This window comes from Podarcis vaucheri (assembly GCF_965113315.1).
Source record: "Podarcis vaucheri genome assembly, chromosome: 15".
Classification (NCBI taxonomy): Eukaryota; Metazoa; Chordata; class Lepidosauria; order Squamata; family Lacertidae; genus Podarcis; species Podarcis vaucheri.
The window spans coordinates 5933003-5953775 of NC_138753.1; the positions used below are offsets into that span (position 1 = coordinate 5933003).

Here is a 20773-nt window from a genome sequence, read left to right on the forward strand (position 1 = left end):
AGGTGTTTTGCCACCCAGTTTTGCCACCAGCTGGGGAGAGGAGATTCCCCCCCCCCACCTGACGGTGACCAGCTTCTCCTGAAGGGAAGAGCCAATGCAAAGCCCCATTGGTGAATTGGTGTAGTGATCCTGAAAGGATCTCCTCCCCACCCGTTGGGACTCCAGAGTTTCCACACCCATCATGGGGGAGGCATTTTGCCTCAGGTGCTGAAATGCCTTGGGCCACCCTTGACTGAGGACTTAGCAGTTCACGATATTAGCCACTACCCAACATTAAAAAAGGTAAAGGACCCCAGACAGTTAAGTCCAGTTATGAACGACTCTGGGGTTGTGGCGTTCATCTCGCTTTACTGGCCGAGGGAGCCAACGTTTGTCCGCAGACAGTTTTTCCGGGTCATGTGGTCAGCTTCTGGCAAAACCAGAGCAGTGCATGGAAACGCTGTTTACCTTCCCGCCAGAGTGGTACCTATTTATCTACTTGCACTTTGATGTGCTTTTGAACTGCTAGGTTGGCAGGAGCTGGGACCGAGCAACGGGAGCTCACCCCGTTGCGGGGATTCGAACCTCTGACCTTCCGATTGGTGAGCCCTAGGCTCAGTGGTTTAGACCACAGCACCACCCAACATTAGGTCTCTCATTAATCTTTGTAATGACCTTGTAAGCAGGTCTGAGGCCCAGGGCAGAGATCTTGTTCTTGGCATGACAGCGTAAATCCTGGGCTGCCAGCTTAGTCCTCCGAGGCCGGGGGTAGGTGTATTTGGATGCCAGTCCCCTCTACATGGGCTTGCTTGTAAGGTAGTTGAGGACGATTAGCCCCATCTTACAGAAGTGGAGACTGAGGCTGGAAAATGGTAGCTTGTCACCCAAGGAGAGGAGGGCAGATTGTGCATTCCAGGGCTCTGCGCCCATTTGCCAGCTCTTCATCTCCTGAGTATAATAAGCCAACGTTGTCTCACAGAGGACACCAATCGTGCATGACCCACATTACGCAAAAGGTGAGATGTCAAAATGTAAGCTCCAAATTTATTACACCTCAGAAAGTTATGCAGCTGTGGCCTTCTAAAATACGTCTTAGATTAATGGGCCAAAAAGTACGGCAAAGCTACTTTAAGGTGCATATTTCAAATCAAACAGGACAGTCCTTGAGCTCCCCTTGTTTTAAATTATATGTCAGGCTTTCAAACTTACATAATTTTTGAATAAAGACCCATGTCACGGCTTCGCTGAAGAGGCAGGTGATGACATGCAAGGCTGGAATAAAAAGGGTATGTGACGTACCCCAGATTTTGCTTCCAACCTCAATTGTCCTAAGATTTAACCTGCCAAACTGGGCTTGTACATTATTTCCCTGCCTATTTAATTACATAATTTATGGAGCTGCTGGTTTATTTGTGTGTGTGTGTGTGTTTCAAAAAAAGAATTGTTTGCATTCCTGTTTCCCGCTTTAAAGGTTACCTCTGTGTCTAATCCCATTAGATCAGGGTACGGTTAAATATGTGCCAATTTTGTGTCACTTCTACTCTACAGATGCAATTATTGTTTACGGGTTCAATAAGCCTGGGTTGACAGGGTGGTGTAGCAGTCAGGGTGTCAGGCTAGGCATTGAGAGACCAGGGTTCAAATCCCTCACTCAGCCATGAAGCTCACTGGTTGCCCTTGGACCAGTCATTGTCTCTTAAGTCTAAGCTACCTCGCAGCGTTGTTGTGGGGGGGGGGGATGGAGAGTTGATGGGTGTGGGAATGCTATGTATGCTGCCTTGAGCTCCTTGAAGGAAAAGCAGAATACAAACGTAGGAATAAAAGCTTTTTTAAAAAACCCAAAGCAGAGAGTAGAGGCTGTTTCCCTGCCAGAGGGCAAGGCAGAGGGGCACAGCATGAGGGTTCAGAGGGGAAGGTGCCTCCAATGATGTCTCCCAGGGAGAGGAGACGCATCAAAAGAAATGGGAGACTCATTCCCCTAGGAGGAGCGTCTGCCTTTAGGCCAGGAATTCCCACAGGGACAGAGGTTCTTGCAAGTAGCTGGGCATTCTCCACCTTTGCTTAAAAGCTTGGCGGGTAGGCGTGGAAACTCGTTGGACCAACTTCCCCGCTCCCCTGCGGTCCTGGAACCCTTGAGACTGGCCCTGAGTATCTGAACTTTGGCCCTGATCCTGGACCAGATTTATTCTTGCCAGCCATTTCCCTTGCAAGAGCACCTGGACCATATCCTGCTCTTTCCATGATACTGAGTTGTACCATTAGTCTCCTATATTAAACACTCGCTTCTTTACTTATAAGAAAGTGCACCTGTTGGCTTTGGGGGGGGGGCGGAAGCCAGGATATTGCCATCTGAGGTGGCTCCCTCACTCTGCCTCATGGCAGTAAATGCTTCATTTGCTGTAGTGCCTCATCTAGGCAACTCCTTCCTAAGCTGAGCCAAGACAGTCCCCCCATTTTGCACACACTCCCAATTTGTAGGGGGCATTTCCACTGATTTACTTAAGAGGGGAAATTCAGCAATGTACTCAGTACCCTCTGCTGCAACAACTTCCAGTGGCTGCCATTTTTCCATCTCCCCAAATTGTCTAGAAGGCCCCTGTCAGGGAACTGACATCGGAGGAAAGGGAAGTGGTAGGGCTCCCAGAGACTGGGAGAGAGTCAACAGCCAAAGCAGGGACCAGCAGGGGGAGCGCGGGGTCTCTGGAGGAGGATCTCAGTAATGCTGAGAGAGACGCAGCAGCCCAGGCAGGAAGCAGCAGGGGAGAGAAAGGGGTGAGAGACACTTCGAGCGAAAATAGCGGGGAGGTGTCAGAAGCAACTGCAGGGAGACCTATGCTTCGCCGGAAGCTGTCACGTCGTGAGTCCAGGAGACGCGTTTCCGTTAAGGAACTTCTTTGCTGGAAGCGCTTCCGCAGACAGCCACTGTCGGACTCTACAAGTGACTAGAGCAGACATGTCTGAGGAGCTCTGTCACACACAGAGGTTTGTGGGGTCGCACAAACTCTGAAGGGGCACTATTTTAAGCACAAGCAGCTAATCATCCCCTGATAGCAGTCCAACAGTCTCTGTACGCTGCCTGTGCAGGAGAAGGCATCATGAGCGACCCAGCAGGAGCCGGAGCCGCAGGGGGTGGAGCTGGTCCAAGCTTGGAAGACAGATGCCGAGCATTGGAGGTCCAACTTGCGCTGCAGACGGCGAGGCTCGAGGAGAGGAGGGCTCAAGATGCAGACAAGAAGGGGAGAACCACTCAGTTCCCCAGAAAGGTACCAGGATTAGTGCAGAAGTTTGGGGGGGACCCCAAGGATTACCATGCCTTTAGGACTGAAATGCAATATGCCCTGAATGTGCAGTTTGATGAGTTCCCTGATGAGGAATCCCGAGTTGCTTTCGTAATTGGGCATCTTGAGAAGGGGGCGCGAGATTGGGTTCGACCCCTGATGGCAACGCACAACGATATCCTGAAGGACACTATGAAATTCTTTCGTGCAATGGATATCATGTTCTCCAGCGATATTGAGGAGGGGGTAGTGCGCAGACAGCTAATGGCTTGCAAGCAGGGAAGCAGATCTGTCCGTGAGTACTGGACTGAATTTACCATGCTGATTCACAGATTGGGGTGGGATTTATCGGCAGCACCCATTCAGATGCTATTTGAAGAAGGTCTTTCTTCAGCTGTGAAAGACGAGCTGGCCAGGAGCCCCAGGGCGGTGTCTATGGATCAGCTGACCAAATCTGCGCTGACCATTGGAGCGCGCCAGGAGGCAAGAGCCTTGGAGAGGCGGGAAGGGAGAGGGGAACGTTGGAAGGAGTTACGCATTCCAGACATTCCTGAGCCAGCTTTCCCGCCGGCAGAGCCGATGGAAATCGGAACAGCCCGCGCGCGCGCAGTTTCAAAGCCCAGTGAGGGGGCGAAGAAGGAGGGAAAGAGACCCCGGAAATGCTATCTCTGCCAACAGCCAGGCCACTTTGCCAGAGTCTGCCCCCAGAGGAAGGAATGGCAAGGGATGGTGGGAACTGTTGAGGGGGAAGAGCAGGGAGAAACGGAGCAGGTAAAAGCCAACGCCTGGTTGCCAGCAGGGCACTGCAGCCAGGCCAAAGAGCAGTGAAAGTGCCCCTTCCCCAAGTGCCAGTGCCAGAAGCTCCTCGACCTGCTCTAGTGATTGAAGTGTCGCTAGAGTTGCAAAATGGACACCCCCTAAAAATAAAGGCGCTGTTGGACTCAGGCAGCTCCTGCAATTTCATGAGCAAGGAGTTTGCTGCTGAACACCAGATACAGACTATCCCCTTAAGCAACCCCCTGCAGGTGACCACGATCGATGGCAGAGAACTGTTGGGAGGAGGCGTCAGCTTGCAGACCATCCCAATGATAATGAGGGTGGCAAGGCACACAGAACTGATAGCGTTTAATGTGGCCACCTTGGGAGGCGCTCCCATTATTTTGGGAATGAGCTGGCTAGCCCTACATGATCCGCTGGTGGGCTGGCATCAAAGAGTGGTTTCCTTCGGTTCCGCACATTGCTTAGAACACTGCAGGGGGGAAAAGGGGTCAGCAGGGGCCCAAGCCACCCTAGCAGGGACGGAAGTGATGGAGAAGGGGAAGGTGCCATCACAGTATGCTGATCTCAGCGACGTGTTCAGCGAGAAGGAAGCTGACCAACTACCCCCGCATAGGCCCTTTGATTGCCAGATCAATTTACTCCCTGGAGCACAGCTTCCTGTAGGCAGGTTGTATGCCATGTCAGACAGGGAGATGCAGGAGTTGCGAGCGTTCATTGACAAGAACCTGAAGAGAGGCTTCATCAGAGAGTCCAAGGCAGCGGGGGGTAGCCCAGTGTTTTTTGTGGATAAAAAAAACACGGACAAGCCGAGGCTGGTATGTGACTTTCGGGCCCTAAATGCAGTGACAGAGCCGGTGGCTTTTCCTATGCCCAGGATTGATGATATTTTGACCAGGGTGCGAAAAGGAAAGATTTTTACAAAGCTGGACCTAAGGGGGGCGTACAACCTGATACGTATAAGGAAAGGGGATGAATGGAAGACCACCATGTTCACCCCTTTGGGGGCATTTGAATATCTCGTTATGCCTTTTGGATTACAAGCAGGCTCCGCGTGTTTTCAAGCCTTTATGAACCATGTACTGGGGCCTTTGCTCTACAAGAATTGCGTGGCCTTCTTAGATGACGTGTTGGTGTATTCGGAGAATGAGGAGCAACATGTGAGAGACGTCAGAGAAGTGTTGAGCAGGCTGCAAGCCAACAGACTGTGGGTGAAACTGGAGAAGTGTCAGTTTCATACCAAGGAGGTGGAATTCCTGGGGTACCGCTTGTCAGACAAGGGGTTGGCCATGGACCCCGGCAAGGTTCAAGCGGTGCTGGAATGGAAAACACCCAAGACTAAGAAGGATGTGCAGAGGTTCCTAGGGTTTGGAAACTTTTATCGTAAGTTCATCCGAAACTTCGCTCACCTGACGGCGCCCATCACGGACTGTCTCAGCAGCAAAAAGAAGTTTGTTTGGACGGGGGAGGCGGAGCGAGCGTTTGAGGAACTAAAAAAGGCCTTCGCCTCTGACGAACAACTTCTACATGTGGATTTACAAAAAAAGCTGAGGGTCGAAACAGACGCTTCTGACAGAGCCATAGGGGCGGTGCTTCTTCTGCAGCCGGGGAAGGAGGGGTCCGAGTGGCGACCGTGTGCCTTCTTTTCGCGAAAGCTGAACAAATCTGAGAGAAACTACACGGTGTACGACCGGGAACTTCTTGCGATTTATGAGGCCTTCCGGAGATGGAGGCACCTACTAATTGGTGCACAACAGAAGGTGCAAGTGCGCACGGACCATAAGAATCTAGAGTATTGGAGAACTGCGCGAGTGCTCAACCAACGGCAGTTGAGATGGGCCCAGGAGTTCTCCAAATTTAACTTTGAGATTTGTTACGTACCAGGCCCGGAGAACGTTAGGGCGGACGCTCTCTCACGCAAACCTGAATATTTGGAGGGAGAGGGTGCCCCCGAAGAGACCCATGTCATTCCCGAGGACCGCTGGGTGTGTGGGGCGGCATTGGTGGGGCTAAGGGAACTGATAGAGGGAACGGTGCAGGATGAATATGCCCAGGACAAACTCAGGAGTCTCAGGAGGGAGGGAGACAAACCCGGGGGTTTTGAGGAGAGAAACGGGGCGTTGTACTACAAGGGAGCGTTATACGTACCTGAAGGAGAATTGAGGGAAAAGGTACTCAAGCAACTGCACGATAGCCCCACAGCAGGGCATTTTGGGCAACACAAAACCATGTGGCTGGTTACCAGGGAATTCTGGTGGCCCAAGGTCAGGGAAGATGTGAGGGAGTATGTGAGAGGGTGTGACCGATGTCAACGAGCCAAGGGGGAGAGGCGGGCACCGGCAGGTTTATTAGAACCACTACCCACGCCGGAAAGACCATGGGAGGCAGTGGCAATAGATTTTATGACTGATCTGCCCAGGTCCAAAGGGAAGACAGCCATTATGGTTGTGGTAGACCTGTTAACCAAGATGGCCCACTTTATAGCCTGCTCACATGCGGTCACAGCAGAAGAAACCGCTAAATTGTTTGTGGAAAATGTGTTTAGATTGCATGGTGCCCCCTTGAGGGTGGTTTCGGACCGAGGGAAACAATTTACTTCCAGGTTCTGGAGGAAGCTCATGAGCTTATTGCATGTAGAGGTGAATTTTTCCACTGCCCGCCATCCAGAAACCAACGGGCAGGCGGAAAGAGCTAATGGTGTCCTCCAGCAATATTTGAGGTGTTATGTGAATGACAGAGAGAATGATTGGGTGGAGAAGCTGGCGTTGGCAGAATTTGCCTATAACAATGCGGAGAACGTGTCCACGGGAATGAGCCCTTTTTTGGCCAATCACGGGTGTCATCCCCGAGCCTTCCCAGGGGGGGAGGGGGAGAACTGGAGCGTTCCAGCCGCAGAACAGTTCGTTGAAGAAATGGAAGCGATCCATCGCCAGCTCCAACTTAATTTAAACAGGGCGAAGGAGGAATATAAGAGGCAGGCAGACAAAACCAGAAGGGAAGGAGAAAGCATTAGGGTGGGGGACCAGGTGTGGTTGTCCACCCAAGGGTTACCATTTAAAGGAGGTTGTAAGAAGTTAAGACCCAAAAGGCTGGGTCCATTTGAAGTCACGCAACAGGTCAACCCAGTGGCTTTCAGACTCCGGTTACCGAACCACATGAAGTTGCACCCAGTGTTCCACAGATCATTGCTGTCACCGTATATAGGGGACAGAGAGGGGAGGGTCAATAGGGGACCAGCTATGGAGGAAAAAGAACACAGCTACCATGTAGCGGAGATTCTCGATTCCAGGTGGAGGGGAGAGCAAGTAGAGTATTTGGTAATGTGGGAAGGGGAGCCGGAGTCGGAAAACACCTGGGTCAGGGCAGAGGATGTAGATGACGAGGTTTTGATTGAAACTTTTCATCAGAGATTCCCTCGGAAACCCCAGCCAGTGGCGAGGTTCCGGAGGGAATACTTCGCCACCACCGACGAAGAAGAAGAGTTGGAGGGGTTCGCTGATTCCGAGGTGGAGGAGGATTCAGCGAGTCGGAACGAAGACCGATGGAGGGAAATGTTCGAGACGTCGGAAGATGAAGAGGATTCTTTTAGGGGTTTCAGCTCCTCACCGCCCAGAGGAGAGAGTAGGGGCGGGGGAGAGGGGGGCCCTGGAGGGGAGGTGGATGTCAGGGAACTGACATCGGAGGAAAGGGAAGTGGTAGGGCTCCCAGAGACTGGGAGAGAGTCAACAGCCAAAGCAGGGACCAGCAGGGGGAGCGCGGGGTCTCTGGAGGAGGATCTCAGTAATGCTGAGAGAGACGCAGCAGCCCAGGCAGGAAGCAGCAGGGGAGAGAAAGGGGTGAGAGACACTTCGAGCGAAAATAGCGGGGAGGTGTCAGAAGCAACTGCAGGGAGACCTATGCTTCGCCGGAAGCTGTCACGTCGTGAGTCCAGGAGACGCGTTTCCGTTAAGGAACTTCTTTGCTGGAAGCGCTTCCGCAGACAGCCACTGTCGGACTCTACAAGTGACTAGAGCAGACATGTCTGAGGAGCTCTGTCACACACAGAGGTTTGTGGGGTCGCACAAACTCTGAAGGGGCACTATTTTAAGCACAAGCAGCTAATCATCCCCTGATAGCCCCAGTCAGCATAGTCAATGGTCAAGGAAGATGGGCGTTGGAGTCCAAAAACGTCTGGAGGATCCTTCTATATAAGTTGCAATTTAGATTTTTTAAAAAAATATTGCCTTTTTAAAGATAATTCATAGAGGGAGCACATAACCAGAAGTCCTAACACAACTGAGGTGTGTGTCACACATTGCTAAAATCAGTGAAAGACAGAACAGCACCCATAGGGTGTCTTTCTTTTTTAAAAATATTGCTGCAAAGGCAACTTTTAAGTTAGGAAAGGGCGCATAAGCCAAATTGAAACCGTGAGATCCAAATGGAGGCAAATGGTTAGCCCCATTGGCAGGCTGCTTCGCCGTAATGTTCTGCATTTAGGGTAGAAAGGAAATCGTTATGTCAGTAATAAGATGCTCTTTAAACCTTTCAGCGTCTTAAGCTCTTCTGCTTTTTACATTGTCGTTTCCAAAGCTGACGATCTTAAGGATAAGAAGAAAACGCGGCCTTTAAAGTGAAGCATTAGATCACACCGACAGAAAGCTAAGCATTTTTTTTTCTGTTAAAGATGAAATGAGAAACTGAAAATAAACTGATTATACATGCATCAAGGAGTACCAGTTGCTAAGCGTTTTTGGATTGGAAGGATAAGATACCCTCTCTTTGCTTATTACGGACTCCTTGATCCAAAGAGATTTAAGCAACTGGTTCCAATTAGATGTTTTTAAGCTAGTCAAACAACATCCATAAAGACATATTTATAGAACAACTTAAAACTGGAGGAATTAAAATGAGGAGGAGGCTGATGAATCCTCTGACCCCCCCTTCCCATCCCAAGTCATTTACTGACCATTAGCCCGGGGGGGGGTAGTTCTGCAATTTTAAGCATTAACTTACCACCACAAAATTAAACCAGATAACTCTAGTAGTTGGACTAATGACAAATGGGTGGCTTTGTCCGTTTAAGTGTGACAGAAGGGTCTAAGGATTGCATTCACTAATGTGTCTCCATGGGGGTGGAGTGGAGTGGGGGGTTACCTTGAAAGAGGCAGGATATACAAACTGAGAATGTATTTATTTATTGCTTATTAAAATTATTCATCCCTGGGTTTCCAGCACTCAAAGTGGTACATAGTGGCAAACAAAGCAAGCCCAGTTGCTGGGAAACACAGCAGAGGGAGTTGCTGTTGCATGCAAGTCCTGCTTGGGGGCTTTGCATTGAGGTATCTGGTAGACCCTTGCGAGGACAGGGTGAAGGGCTAGGTGGGCCTCTGGCCTGGCTTTTCTCAGCTACTACCCAACATTAAAAAGGTAAAGGTAAAGGACCCCTGACAGTTAAGCCCAGTCGCAGACGACTCTGGGGTTGCGGCGTTCATCTTGCTTTACTGGCCGAGGGAGCCAACGTTTGTCCGCAGACAGTTTTTCCGGGTCATGTGGCCAGCATGACTAAGCCGCTTCTGGTGAAACCAGAGCAGTGCATGGAAACACCATTTACTTTCCCGCCGGAGCGGTACCTATTTATCTACTTGCACTTTGACGTGCTTTCGAACTGCTAGGTTGGCAGGAGCAGGGACAGAGCAACGGGAGCTCACTCCATCACGGGGATTCAAACCGTGACCTGATCGGCAAACCCAAGGGGCTCAGTGGTTTAGACCACAGCACCACCCGCGTCCCATTAGGTCTGTCATTAATCTCTGTAATGATCTTGTAAGCAGGCATATCTGAGGCCCAGAGCAGGCATCTTGTTCTTGGCATGACAGCATAAGTCAGCGGGAGGGGGCGCCAGCTTAGTCCTCTGAGGCTGGGGGCAAGTGTACCTGGATGCCAGCCCCTTCTGTATGGGCTTACTTGTAAGGTAGTGGAGGACGATTAGTCTCATCTTGCAGCAACAAAACAGCTACTATAAGGACTAACGGAACAAGACAACAGAGCCAAAGGTGGGAGGGATGAATTTTGAACCCCCCCCCCCGAATGCCACGTGAGAAGGGGCAATTGCGGGTCTCGGGATGGAGGGGAGTTTATTCCATAGCTTGGGGGCAATATCAAGGCCTTGCTCCTAAGGGAGACATTCTACACTAGGATTCGGAGAAGGGAGTGAGGAACACTGGAGCTGACGCATGTCTGACTGTAAATAGCAGCATATGGAGAGGGACGAGGTTTATGAAATTTGTGACACAAAAGTTCCAATGTTATGAGTGAGGGGGAAACCCCCTTTCTCCCACCCACTTTATCCATGCCACACATGATTCCGCAAACTTCCCTGTTACGTCTGCTCTTGCTTGCCTTTTCTCTAAATTATAAAGTCCCAAATGCTGCAGTGTAGTATCTTTCATGCTGTGGCACCGTGCTGCCGTATTCAGAATGGCCGCCCCACTCCATACCTATATGAACTGCTCTGAATACAGATGTACTTGCAGAAAATGTGGTATGTAACTAAATCAGCTATGACTACGAACTGGTGCAAGCCAGACAGGGCCCCGAGAGCCTGTTCCCGTTGGTACAGGCATGGACATAAAAGGCAATGGCAAATGCTATCAGCCACACTAGAAGGGAATGGATTCTGCCACCGAGCGGCACGCAGAGGCCGTCAAGTTGTCGTGCGGGGTGTGGGTTGAATTATTCCGTTTCATAAATAACCTCCATCGAACTCCGAGGCTGCCAAAAGCTCAAGGAAGAGGCCACTGGGAAGCAAAGAAATAAAAATAAAAATGAAATGAAGATGACCCTCATTTCCTCCAGATTTCCAGAACACAGGAGGGCCATCTGCATCGGGGGATATATGTATGTGCGCGTCGGGGGGGTAAAGCCCCCTTCTTCTCTGTGGCGCATGATTGCTTGTATCCTCATTAATGTGTGATGAGATTTGAGGGAAAAGGGGAAAATGAGTGTGACTGACTGGGACTCATCCGGCAAGAGCTTAATAGAATTTGTCTGAAAAATATGCAGGGGTGGGGTGGGGGGAGAATAAATAATCTGCAGCATGTGACAGTGGAGAGAGGCTTTCCATCTCTACCCAAAACGCCACTGCTGTCTCCTGGTTGGCTTTATAATTGGGTATCTACCCTGCCCTATCCTGGAGGAACCCAGGAGAGCCAGCTAATTCATGATGAAGATGATGATGATGATAACAACAACAACAACTTTTTCATTTCACAAAATGAGGCTGGGGCAACCCAGCCAGATAGGTGGGGTACAAATATAAAATAATAATGACAACTACTACTACTACTACTACTACTACTACTACTTCTACTAACTTCCCATAGGTGCATCTAGTTGGCCACTGTGGCAACAGGATGCTGTACTAGATAGGCCTCCTTTTGACTGATCCTGCTTCAGGGCTCTTATATTCTGCAACTTTGAACCTCCATATTGATGAAAGTATAGGAAGTTGCCTAATACCAGGTCCAGCTCGCCTAGTACGGTATTCTCTGTGTGGCAGCAGCTCTTCGGGGTCGTCCCCCCACTCATCACCTCCTAGCTGGTCCTTTTTAAGAGGAGATGCCAAGGATTGCACCAAAGCAGGTGCTCTGACACTGAGCAACAGGACTTGGGCTTCTTATCCCCACATGGGATGTCCACTGGAGCTTCCAGGTCACAGCCTCGGCCAAAATTAAGCACTGAGCTCGTCTGCTCATGCTTATGCGCCTGTCAGTGGTGGGGACCTTCTTTCCTGATTCTCAACCCTTTAGGCCACTCAGGATCACAACAACAACAAAGACATCAGTGGATACAACGATGCTAAATCGGAATTTGGCAACCCTACAGTTTGAGAGAAATCAGTGCTGCAACAGCATCCAAAGATGTACCCTGATCAATGGGGAAAGAAACAACTCGCCATATTAACTTTCCTTAGGAAGACCAGCTCAAAAGTATGCTCAAAAGAGGTTGCAGATGCTGGGAGAAACTGAGGACAACAGCCTAACTGGAAACCTTATAATTTTTTAATTACTTTTTTTTTGTCTGGGGGCCTGCTATGCTTAGTTTGTACAAGATATATAGATATAAAAATCAGGATTTCTAGTTCTCCTCTCTTCTCCGCTCCCCGTCTAAGTATCCTATCTTGATTCTCACCCCTCCTTTTTTCCCTTCCTTGGCTGGGATTACTTAACTTGAAGTGTGAAGGGGGCAGTTGAATTAACACTCAAAACAGTAGGAAGCTGGAAGCTTATGCATATCTCAGATGCAAAGTGAAGTGCAAAGAAATCCGGGGGGGGGGGTTCATTCCATGGAGAGGAGGGCAGCCAATTTATCAGAAACTGGCCACATCCAATTTGTAAATAGCTTAAAAGAAAATACTTCCTCACGTAGCACAGTTAAACTATGGAACTTGAGGTAGTGATGGCCGTCAACCTAGATGGCTTTAAAAGAGGACTAGACATATTCACAGAGGAGAGGGCTATCAATGGCTACCAGACATGATGGCAAGGCTCTGCCTCCACAGTTGGAGGCAGCAATGGTTCTGAATACCGGTTGCTGGAAACCACAGGTGGGAATAGCGCTCTTGTGATAAAATCCTGCTTGTGGGCTTCCCACAGGGGCATCTGATTGGCCGCTGTGAGAACAGGATGCTGGACTAGAGGGACAAGAGGCCTGATCCAGCAGGATGTTCTCGTGTTCTTTGTTAGCACCTGACTCGTGAGGTTAGTTTTGCTTTGCTAAGACGGGGTGGTTGGGGGGCTCCTTGCAGTGAGCCCAAGCATTGGGCAACACTTGCTGGGATCAGGTTCCAGGAAGGAAACATATCTAGGAAGGCTTGAGGGTCCCCAAATGCCATGCCAAGGTACTTAGAACACACGGTAAGTTTAGGGAGGATGAGGATAAAAAATAGGGCCTCTGATGGATGACAGGCAAGGTATGAATGCTGAGAGGTCCATGGAAGCTGGACTTAAAGGGGTCTTCAGCAATGTCCACTCTGGTGGGCCTATGTCAGTAGCTACCTCTGACATGAGTGAGTCCAGGCAGGTTCACCTAGATGCAATGATGGGCAGCACTGTTCTGATCAGTGCTGCGTGGGATGCTGCCATCAGCCATAATGCCCAATGTGGCATCACTCCAGGGCATTGTGAGAAATTAAAACAGCTCTTGCCCGACTCAGCCATCAGCGGTGAGAAAATTCAGTGGAAGAGTTAGCCAGGGTTAGTATCAGTGGTGGGTCCAGCTGTGGGGCTGGGATACCACAGTTGCCTGATGACGCCCCAAGTGCAGGAGCCAGACTTGAGGGGAGTTCAGAAAGAAGTGGTAAAATGGGGAAATTCAGATTCTTGAGATTTGAACCCAAATGGTCTCATCCTACAACAGCACATCATCTCCGTGAACTTGGTGGCAGAAATCCCGCCCCTGCACACCTGTCTCAGAGAGGCATGTCTTACAACTTGCAGTCACGCAATCACTTCGTTTCATGCTGCCAGAGGAACTCCATTGTTCTGCCATAGGCTCAAAGGTTGGATCCAGATCGTGACTGGGAGGTGGGGTGTAAGAAGAGCAGGGAGGAGGGACGCGTTAAGGAGCGCCTGGGAATGTCACCAGCCACCTTAAAGTGTGACTATGGCAGCTTCTGTATATTTAATTATTGATCGAAATCATTCACCCTTCTTCTACCCGCAGGGGGGAAAGCTGAGGAAGGAGAATCCTTAAGAGTTTTCTCCAACGCACCGGAGCTTGGCATTTCCGGAGTTATTTCCCCCATCAATTTCAAAGCCTAGTTGTCTTTTTGTGTGTGTTTTGTTTTAAATTCTTCAGAGACGACTCTCTAAGAGACACGGAACCATGTTTCTTGCCTATGGGGGTCTCTTGGCAGTGCCTATAGCCCCGTCCGCTGTCACCCACGCTGCAGCCACCTCAGCAAGCAGCATCTGGATGAGGAAAAGGAGGCCACGTCAAAAGCTCATCGCGGCCGATTGGAGTTGCTTCCCTCCTTTCTAAGCCCCCCCTCCTTTTCACGGGAGCTATTTGCAGCTCTCTAAGGAGCCACAGAGTCTGCCCATTAAAACCCTGTTAAAACACTTCTGATGTTGTCAGCAGTGGAAGAGCCGAAAGAGCCCAGCCATTGCCGAGATGCTCTCCGCCTGAAGCAGTTCAGTGGTACTGTCAATACTATGAGCACGGCGGTACAAGATGAGCAACAACCTAATTCCTGCATCAAAATTTCATAAACCTCCCCGAGCTGTGAAGAAACCAGAGATGTGGGCAAGCTGCAGGCCAGCTGTCACGTCACTCGTTCGAGGTACTGACCTTTCGGCCTGGGTTTCTTCTAGGGGAAGCTGGGGAAACCCCACAGACACTCCCCGATGCATTGACGGAATAGCTACAAAATGCCTGCATGCCTGCTTGGTCAGCGATGCGCCATGGAAAACACTTGGGGGGGGGGGCCTTACCTCAATTCCTCCACCCAAAGGATAGCCTATCAGGGACTCCCAATCTCAAACAGGAACTGCATCATGCCTGAGGCTGGGGCCTTGCCTTGCAAACTATCGTGGGCCGTGTGTGTTTAAGCCTCAGAGACCTCTTCAGGCACAGAAGGAAGCAGATACACGCAGTATCAGTTCTCTGACTGGCAGGTGGCATTGAATCATATAATTGTAGAGTTGGAAGGGAACCAAAGAGTCATCTAGTCCAATCCCCTACAATACAGGAATTATAGCTATTGCATCATAGCACCTCTTGATTGGCCAGGCCCAGTTTTAATATTGACTAAGCCTAGCTTTCGCCCATAGCTGTCAACTTTCAGATTTGAAAATAAGGGATCAGCAGCCTCACCTGTCCCGGGGACAGTCTACGGGTGCTGGAATAAGGAAATTTCCTGCAAAAAAAGGGAAAGTTGACAGCAATGCTTTCGCCCCATGGCTGGTCAACAGAGCAGGGCCATTCTGCCTGCTGCAGCTCAGGCTTCAATTGTTTTTTGAAATTGGGTTTCATAAAGAAAAAGCATGTTATACAAATAAATATACCAAGTTTTCTCATGTCACAAAAATAGCATAATAAGTGTGGAAAAATATCTACAATATATGTTTCATTATTAGTTATCAATGTATGCGCTCTTGGTTTATGAATTGTTTTAAACAATTAGGAAGAAGAAGAAGAAGAAGAAGAAGAAGGAGGAGGAGGAGGAGGAGGAGGTGAGGGGGGAGTGGCGGGCCACTGACTCAATGCTGATTTCAGTCTTGATTGTTTAGGGGACACACTATGCATTTAGATTCAGGTATGGCCCTCTGACAGGCCCTTTATGAGTCACTGGCAAAGAGGCCAAAACACTGGAGCATATATGTGTGTATGTGTGAGTGACGTCAGAGGCAGACCTGGCAATTGACTACTCCTTTATTAATTTGCCTGGATGGGGTTGGATTCTGGTGGCAGCAGGGGGATACTAGTTGTGGTCTCATGTTAGCACCAATAACTGAATACTGAGGGTTGCTGGGTCTTGGGCTTCATTCTGAAATGCCAGAGTTCTAGACCGCTTCTCTAGGTCCTTGAAGGAAAGAGTAAAATCTAAGAGGGAGCAGCCCTACTTAAATTTGAAAGCCTGTGATATCTGCTGTCCCCACCACTCATGTCCATCAGGTTCCATTTTTGAGATACCAGGCAGAGTCAGGCTCATAATTTAACCTACCAAGTGTCATTGTTTTCCCCCAGCCAGGAACCCCAAGGCTCCACCCCATCCCAGAATACTCCACACCCTGATTTGAAAGGCTCCAACCCCTGTGTCTCTGACCTCAGAAGGCCCAGAAACCACATTAATGTTCTTAATTACTGATGCAACAGTGCATAAGGTCAGACCAAGGTATATTTTTCTTCAAGTCATAATGGATGTACCTTTCTTTCCTTATTTTTTTTTAAAAAGGGGAATGCCCGATGGTGTGACACTGCTCACAAAAATTAATGCCACGGCAATAAATTCATATTTTTTGAAGCACATGTTTTCATCGGAGCCTTGTAAAGCTGTAAATAATCTGTCTGATTCCTGAAGCCCTGTGACGTGACATTTACTCAGACAATGGAGTCAACTAGCGGGCTTGTCACCTCAGCAGATTCATTGCCTGTTGCCCAAGAATCACCTTGCGTGTTTAGATTTTTAGCCTGCTCCTCCCTGGGTACTTTCTGGGTGGAAAATAAAGATTTTTTTTAAAAAAAACGGTGTGTTTTTAATGTTTTATGTATGTTCTCCTTTGCCAGCAATTGCTGTTTTAACTTGTCACGTGAAGACTGGCTGCTGAATGGGCTTCCATTAAAAAAATACAGGGGCTGAGCATTATTGAGTTCTGGACGCAATCACTGCTACACCCTCTACTGCAAGATGTGTTTTAAAGTTTAGCATGGGAATTACTGCAGGAAAGATACCTGTGAGAAGTCATTGGCAACAGCTTTGGCCCTTTCCTTCTAAACTGCCTTACACCACGTCCATATATTGACTGGCCCGTCTAACCAAGAACTCAGAATGGAACTAATTCTCCAGGGTTTCAGGCAAGAGACCTTTCTCACCAATATTCTAGGTGCTTCTTTTAATGCCGATGCCAGGGATTGAATTTGGGACCGCCAGAAGCCACGGCATGTGCTTCACCACTGAGCTAGTTCCACCCCAGCAATCGCTATTGCCATCCATGTCCCACAATTTTCCCAGGAAACTTAAGAGCAGCCTACAAGGCTAACTACCAGGGGGAATCAAAACAGTGCCCTCCAGATGTATATGCATATAACACATGCATAACATTATACCTATAGCAATGTGCATATGAATGAATACACGATAATTGTTTGTATTTTTAGAAGAGAAGGTAAATATATATCAATATAGTGGTTACATACGCTTCAGGTTACAGACTCCGCTAACCCAGAAATAGTACCTCGGGTTAAGAACTTTGCTTCAGGATGAAAACAGAAATCGTGTTCTGGTGGCGCAGCGACAGCAGGAGGCCCCATTAGCTAAAGTGGTGCTTCAGGTTAAGAACAGTTTCAGGTTAAGAACGGACCTCTGGAACGAATTAAGTACTTAACCCGAGGTACCACTGTATACCTTACATCTTACCAAGAATAAGACAGGAACTAGGGGGAAAAATCTGTGTGGATAAGCTCAATCTTAAAATATTCACCAAATTCCATCCCCGCTGGAATCAAATATTGGAGGGGGGGTAGGTAAGCCCTGTCCCAAATAATTGATCACATGATGTGTTGCATGCACACCATTTGAATGGCAATGTCCATTAACGTGGGGGAGGGAGCAGCTCCCTTAAATATTTTACTGAGGGGGCCAAAGGGACCTCGGCCCCTAGAAGTTGGCGCCTATGGGAACCAAGTCCTATGGGCAACTTTTGACAGAGAAGACAGCATTAAGGTAAGAGTGTAAGAGTTGAGAGTTGCTTGAGAGCGGAAGGAGGAGGTGATGGTGGTCTCTCTCCTTTGTGGGAAGTATTTAAGAAGGGATGCTGCGGCTGAATCCTGAATTGAGGATCCTGCAAGGAGCTAAGAGGATGGATCAAATGATCCCCAAAGGCCCCTTCAAGACTTAAATTCTATTCCAGGGGACAACAACCTTTTTGGGCCCCTGGCACATCTGCAAACTGGATAAACTGCCTGGGGCACCACACACACCTATTATTGTTTAATGACAATAGAATACTTATTTTCAAGCCTAATTTCAACTGGGGGGCGGGTACTCTGAGGACACCAGGGAAGGCCTCTGTGAGCTCATTTGCGCCCTGTGGGCACCTGCTATTCTGCGATCCCATATCGTGCCCAGACTTCCTCACCGCCCTGCCCATCCCTGCTAACTCTGCTGACTTCTTCACTACTGGAGAAAACAGTGAGACCGTGGAAACAAATCCTTGCTCTCCATGTTCTCGTGGTCTCTGCAGGCATAACGCTCTACCGCCCTCCATCTTCTCACATGAAGGCTTCGCAGACTCAACATCCCCTTTACGCCGAGATTTGGAGGGTCTAAAGGGCCTATTTTCACCTGAATGTGCAAAGATTTCTACATGAAATGATACTCGGCAGCCCTTCTGTGGGGAATTGTCGCTTGTTCCCATTATTTCGGAGCCATTGCACTGGCCCTTGGTGCACCTTCCGTGGCACGCTTTTATTTTCCTGTCCAAGGGGAAAGGGTCAGGATGCCACAAGTTGAAAACCTAGAAGCCAACCCACAACGTTTGGTTTTTATTTATTTATTTATTTGCTTACTGCTCTCTCATGACCCTGTCAGTTAAATACCAATCTTCATCTACTTGACTGGCTTCAGTGAATAAAGAGAGTGACACTATATACCAGTGGCGTGAATCCGTGGGGGCAAAACTTTTACAGAAGTAGAAACCTTTCAACACTCTGGGCCACTGTTGCGACTGCAGTAGATAGTCTCTCTGACGGAGAGTGGACCAGGGGAGAAATGTATATAATAAATGGCTTCAGATTGCTGTATTTCAGAGTGCGGAGCTGCAGTTTTACTGATTTCTACACAACTTTGTGTAAACCCCCCCCCCCCGAAAAGCAGAATCAGAATGAATAGGATTAATTTTGCCACAAAGTCAGTGTTGTCAGTTTTTATTACAAAATAAACAAGTAGCTAAGAAACAAAATTCTGAGTTTTCTTTTTTCCTTCTCTCCCCCACCCTTTTCCGCTTACGTGTTCTCCTTAGGTTTTTGGGCAGGGGCTGCCTTAGCGCTGACATTTGTAAGCTACTCTAGGATAAAAATCCTTCAAACAAATAAATAAAAATGGCACCAACTCACAGCAACAGCTTTCATAGCAAGGTTGTCGGTAATGTGTAACATTATGGGATCCAGAAAAAAACAACACAGGTGGTGGTTCTGGGTGCATAATTCAACTTGTGTTTCTTTCTTTCTTAAAAAAAAAAGGCATACCAAGTTTCTAGACCTTATGGTGGGTTTTTAATGAACAAATCCTGGGGAGTTTTTGACAAGAGAGGACACAGCTTGTATGTGAGGGTGGACCCTACTAGCTTGGTGGTCTAATCAACAAGTTACCCGATACCAAACCTGGCCTGGGTAAAATACCTGATGCTAGAATACAGTATAAAGTCCAGATCATATCCTTAACACATCTCCTCCAACATAGGGATGCCCTATTCCATCATCATCATCATCATCATCATCATCATCATCATATTTATACCCTGTCCATCTGAATGGGATGCCCTATCCTCTTCCATCATATATAAAATCAAACATTAAACATTAAATAACTTCCCTATACGGGGCTGCCTTCAGATGTCGTCTAAAGGTTGCATAGTTATTTATCTCCTTGGCTCAAGGGTCACATAACTCCATACTCTCCAACATGTCTCTGATGAAAGTAGGGACGTCCTAAGGAAAAGCGGGACATTCTGTGATCAAATCAGAAACCAGGATGGCTTCTGTAAATCTGGGACTGTCCCTGGAAAATAGGGACAGTTGGAAGGGTCTGTTAACAGGGTAGTGGTCCCCTTAGTGTAGAGCCTTGCTAAATTGCATAGGAGCATCTAATGTGCACAAACCTAATCTGGTTAAACTTGCTTCCTATTATGCGTGTGTGCACACAAACACCACACACACCCAGTTTCGAAGGAAGAACTGCACAGACTGGGTCTCTATGCATGGGGGAGCCAGCACATACATTTGGAAAGTGATCATAGCTTAGTGACAGAGCACAGGCTTTGTGCACAAGAGGTTCTAGGTTGAATTCCCAGCACTTCCAGTTAGCAGGTGTTGGGAAGGACTTGCCTATGACCCCAGAGACTATATTGTGGTGCAGACAACTTTGGATTAGGTGGAGAAAAAGTCTGACCTGGGCTAATACAGCATTTTGAGATCTTTGTTTAAAGGGGCTCACCTCTTCCTCCTCCATACGAAAGAGCTCTGCAGGCCTCAATAAGCCTATGAATTCAGCCCAAGACTCCAGCGGGGATGAAAAATGCTGCAGGAAATGGTGGACAATGAAAAACTGTCCATTTCACACAGGAGAAGGAAAACCAAGCTCAGAAATTTGTACGTTCTTCAGCGGAACTCTTTCTGAATTATCGATATCCGGTGCATAGTGAATAGTTGGTGAATGATCTCATAGAAACTTCACTATTAACTTTTAAAAAATAAACTGCTACTTAAAAAATCAAGAAAAGAAAACCAATATCCTTTAAATTTCCACTCACGTCACAAAATGTGACAGAATTTGGTTAGTTCCAAAAGACTGCTGCCTTTAAAGGTAGCAAATGGCAGTGTTGATACAGGGTCAGGGGTTCTGTGTCTTGGGTGCAATTGGAACACCAGAACATTCCAGATACAGAGATTTGGCTGGATTCTCTGCCCTCAGAATAGGTGGCTCATCGAGGCTCCACACAAGTGGCTCTTACAGGACTGCCAGTTAGGAGGCATGCCCAAAACAGTGATTCATGCAGCACTACAATGGGTGGGGCTTCTTGAAGAGCAGGCTATTCTTTGTTTCTCACACTTATCCAGCCAGAAAAGTGAAGAGATTTGTAAATCCCAGTGAGAATTCCAACATTTTCAAGCCAGAAGGAAGGAAAGAAGTATTCCAAATCAACAGCAATTCAAGATCAGCAAAATAGAAACTCCATGTTCAAAGGCAATACATCTTTGAATGTTACTTGTTGCAGACAAACAATGGGGACTGCCTGGTGGCTTTCTGGAGAACAGAA

The 20773-nt window shown here is 48.3% G+C and overlaps 1 protein-coding gene across 6 annotated transcripts in view; it reads right to left on the reverse strand.

The window, feature by feature from the left end:
* The window catches only part of BCAS3 (BCAS3 microtubule associated cell migration factor), a 466426-nt gene that overhangs the window by 115681 nt on the left and 329972 nt on the right, over positions 1 to 20773 (reverse strand). The gene's annotated exons all lie outside the window — the stretch shown is intronic.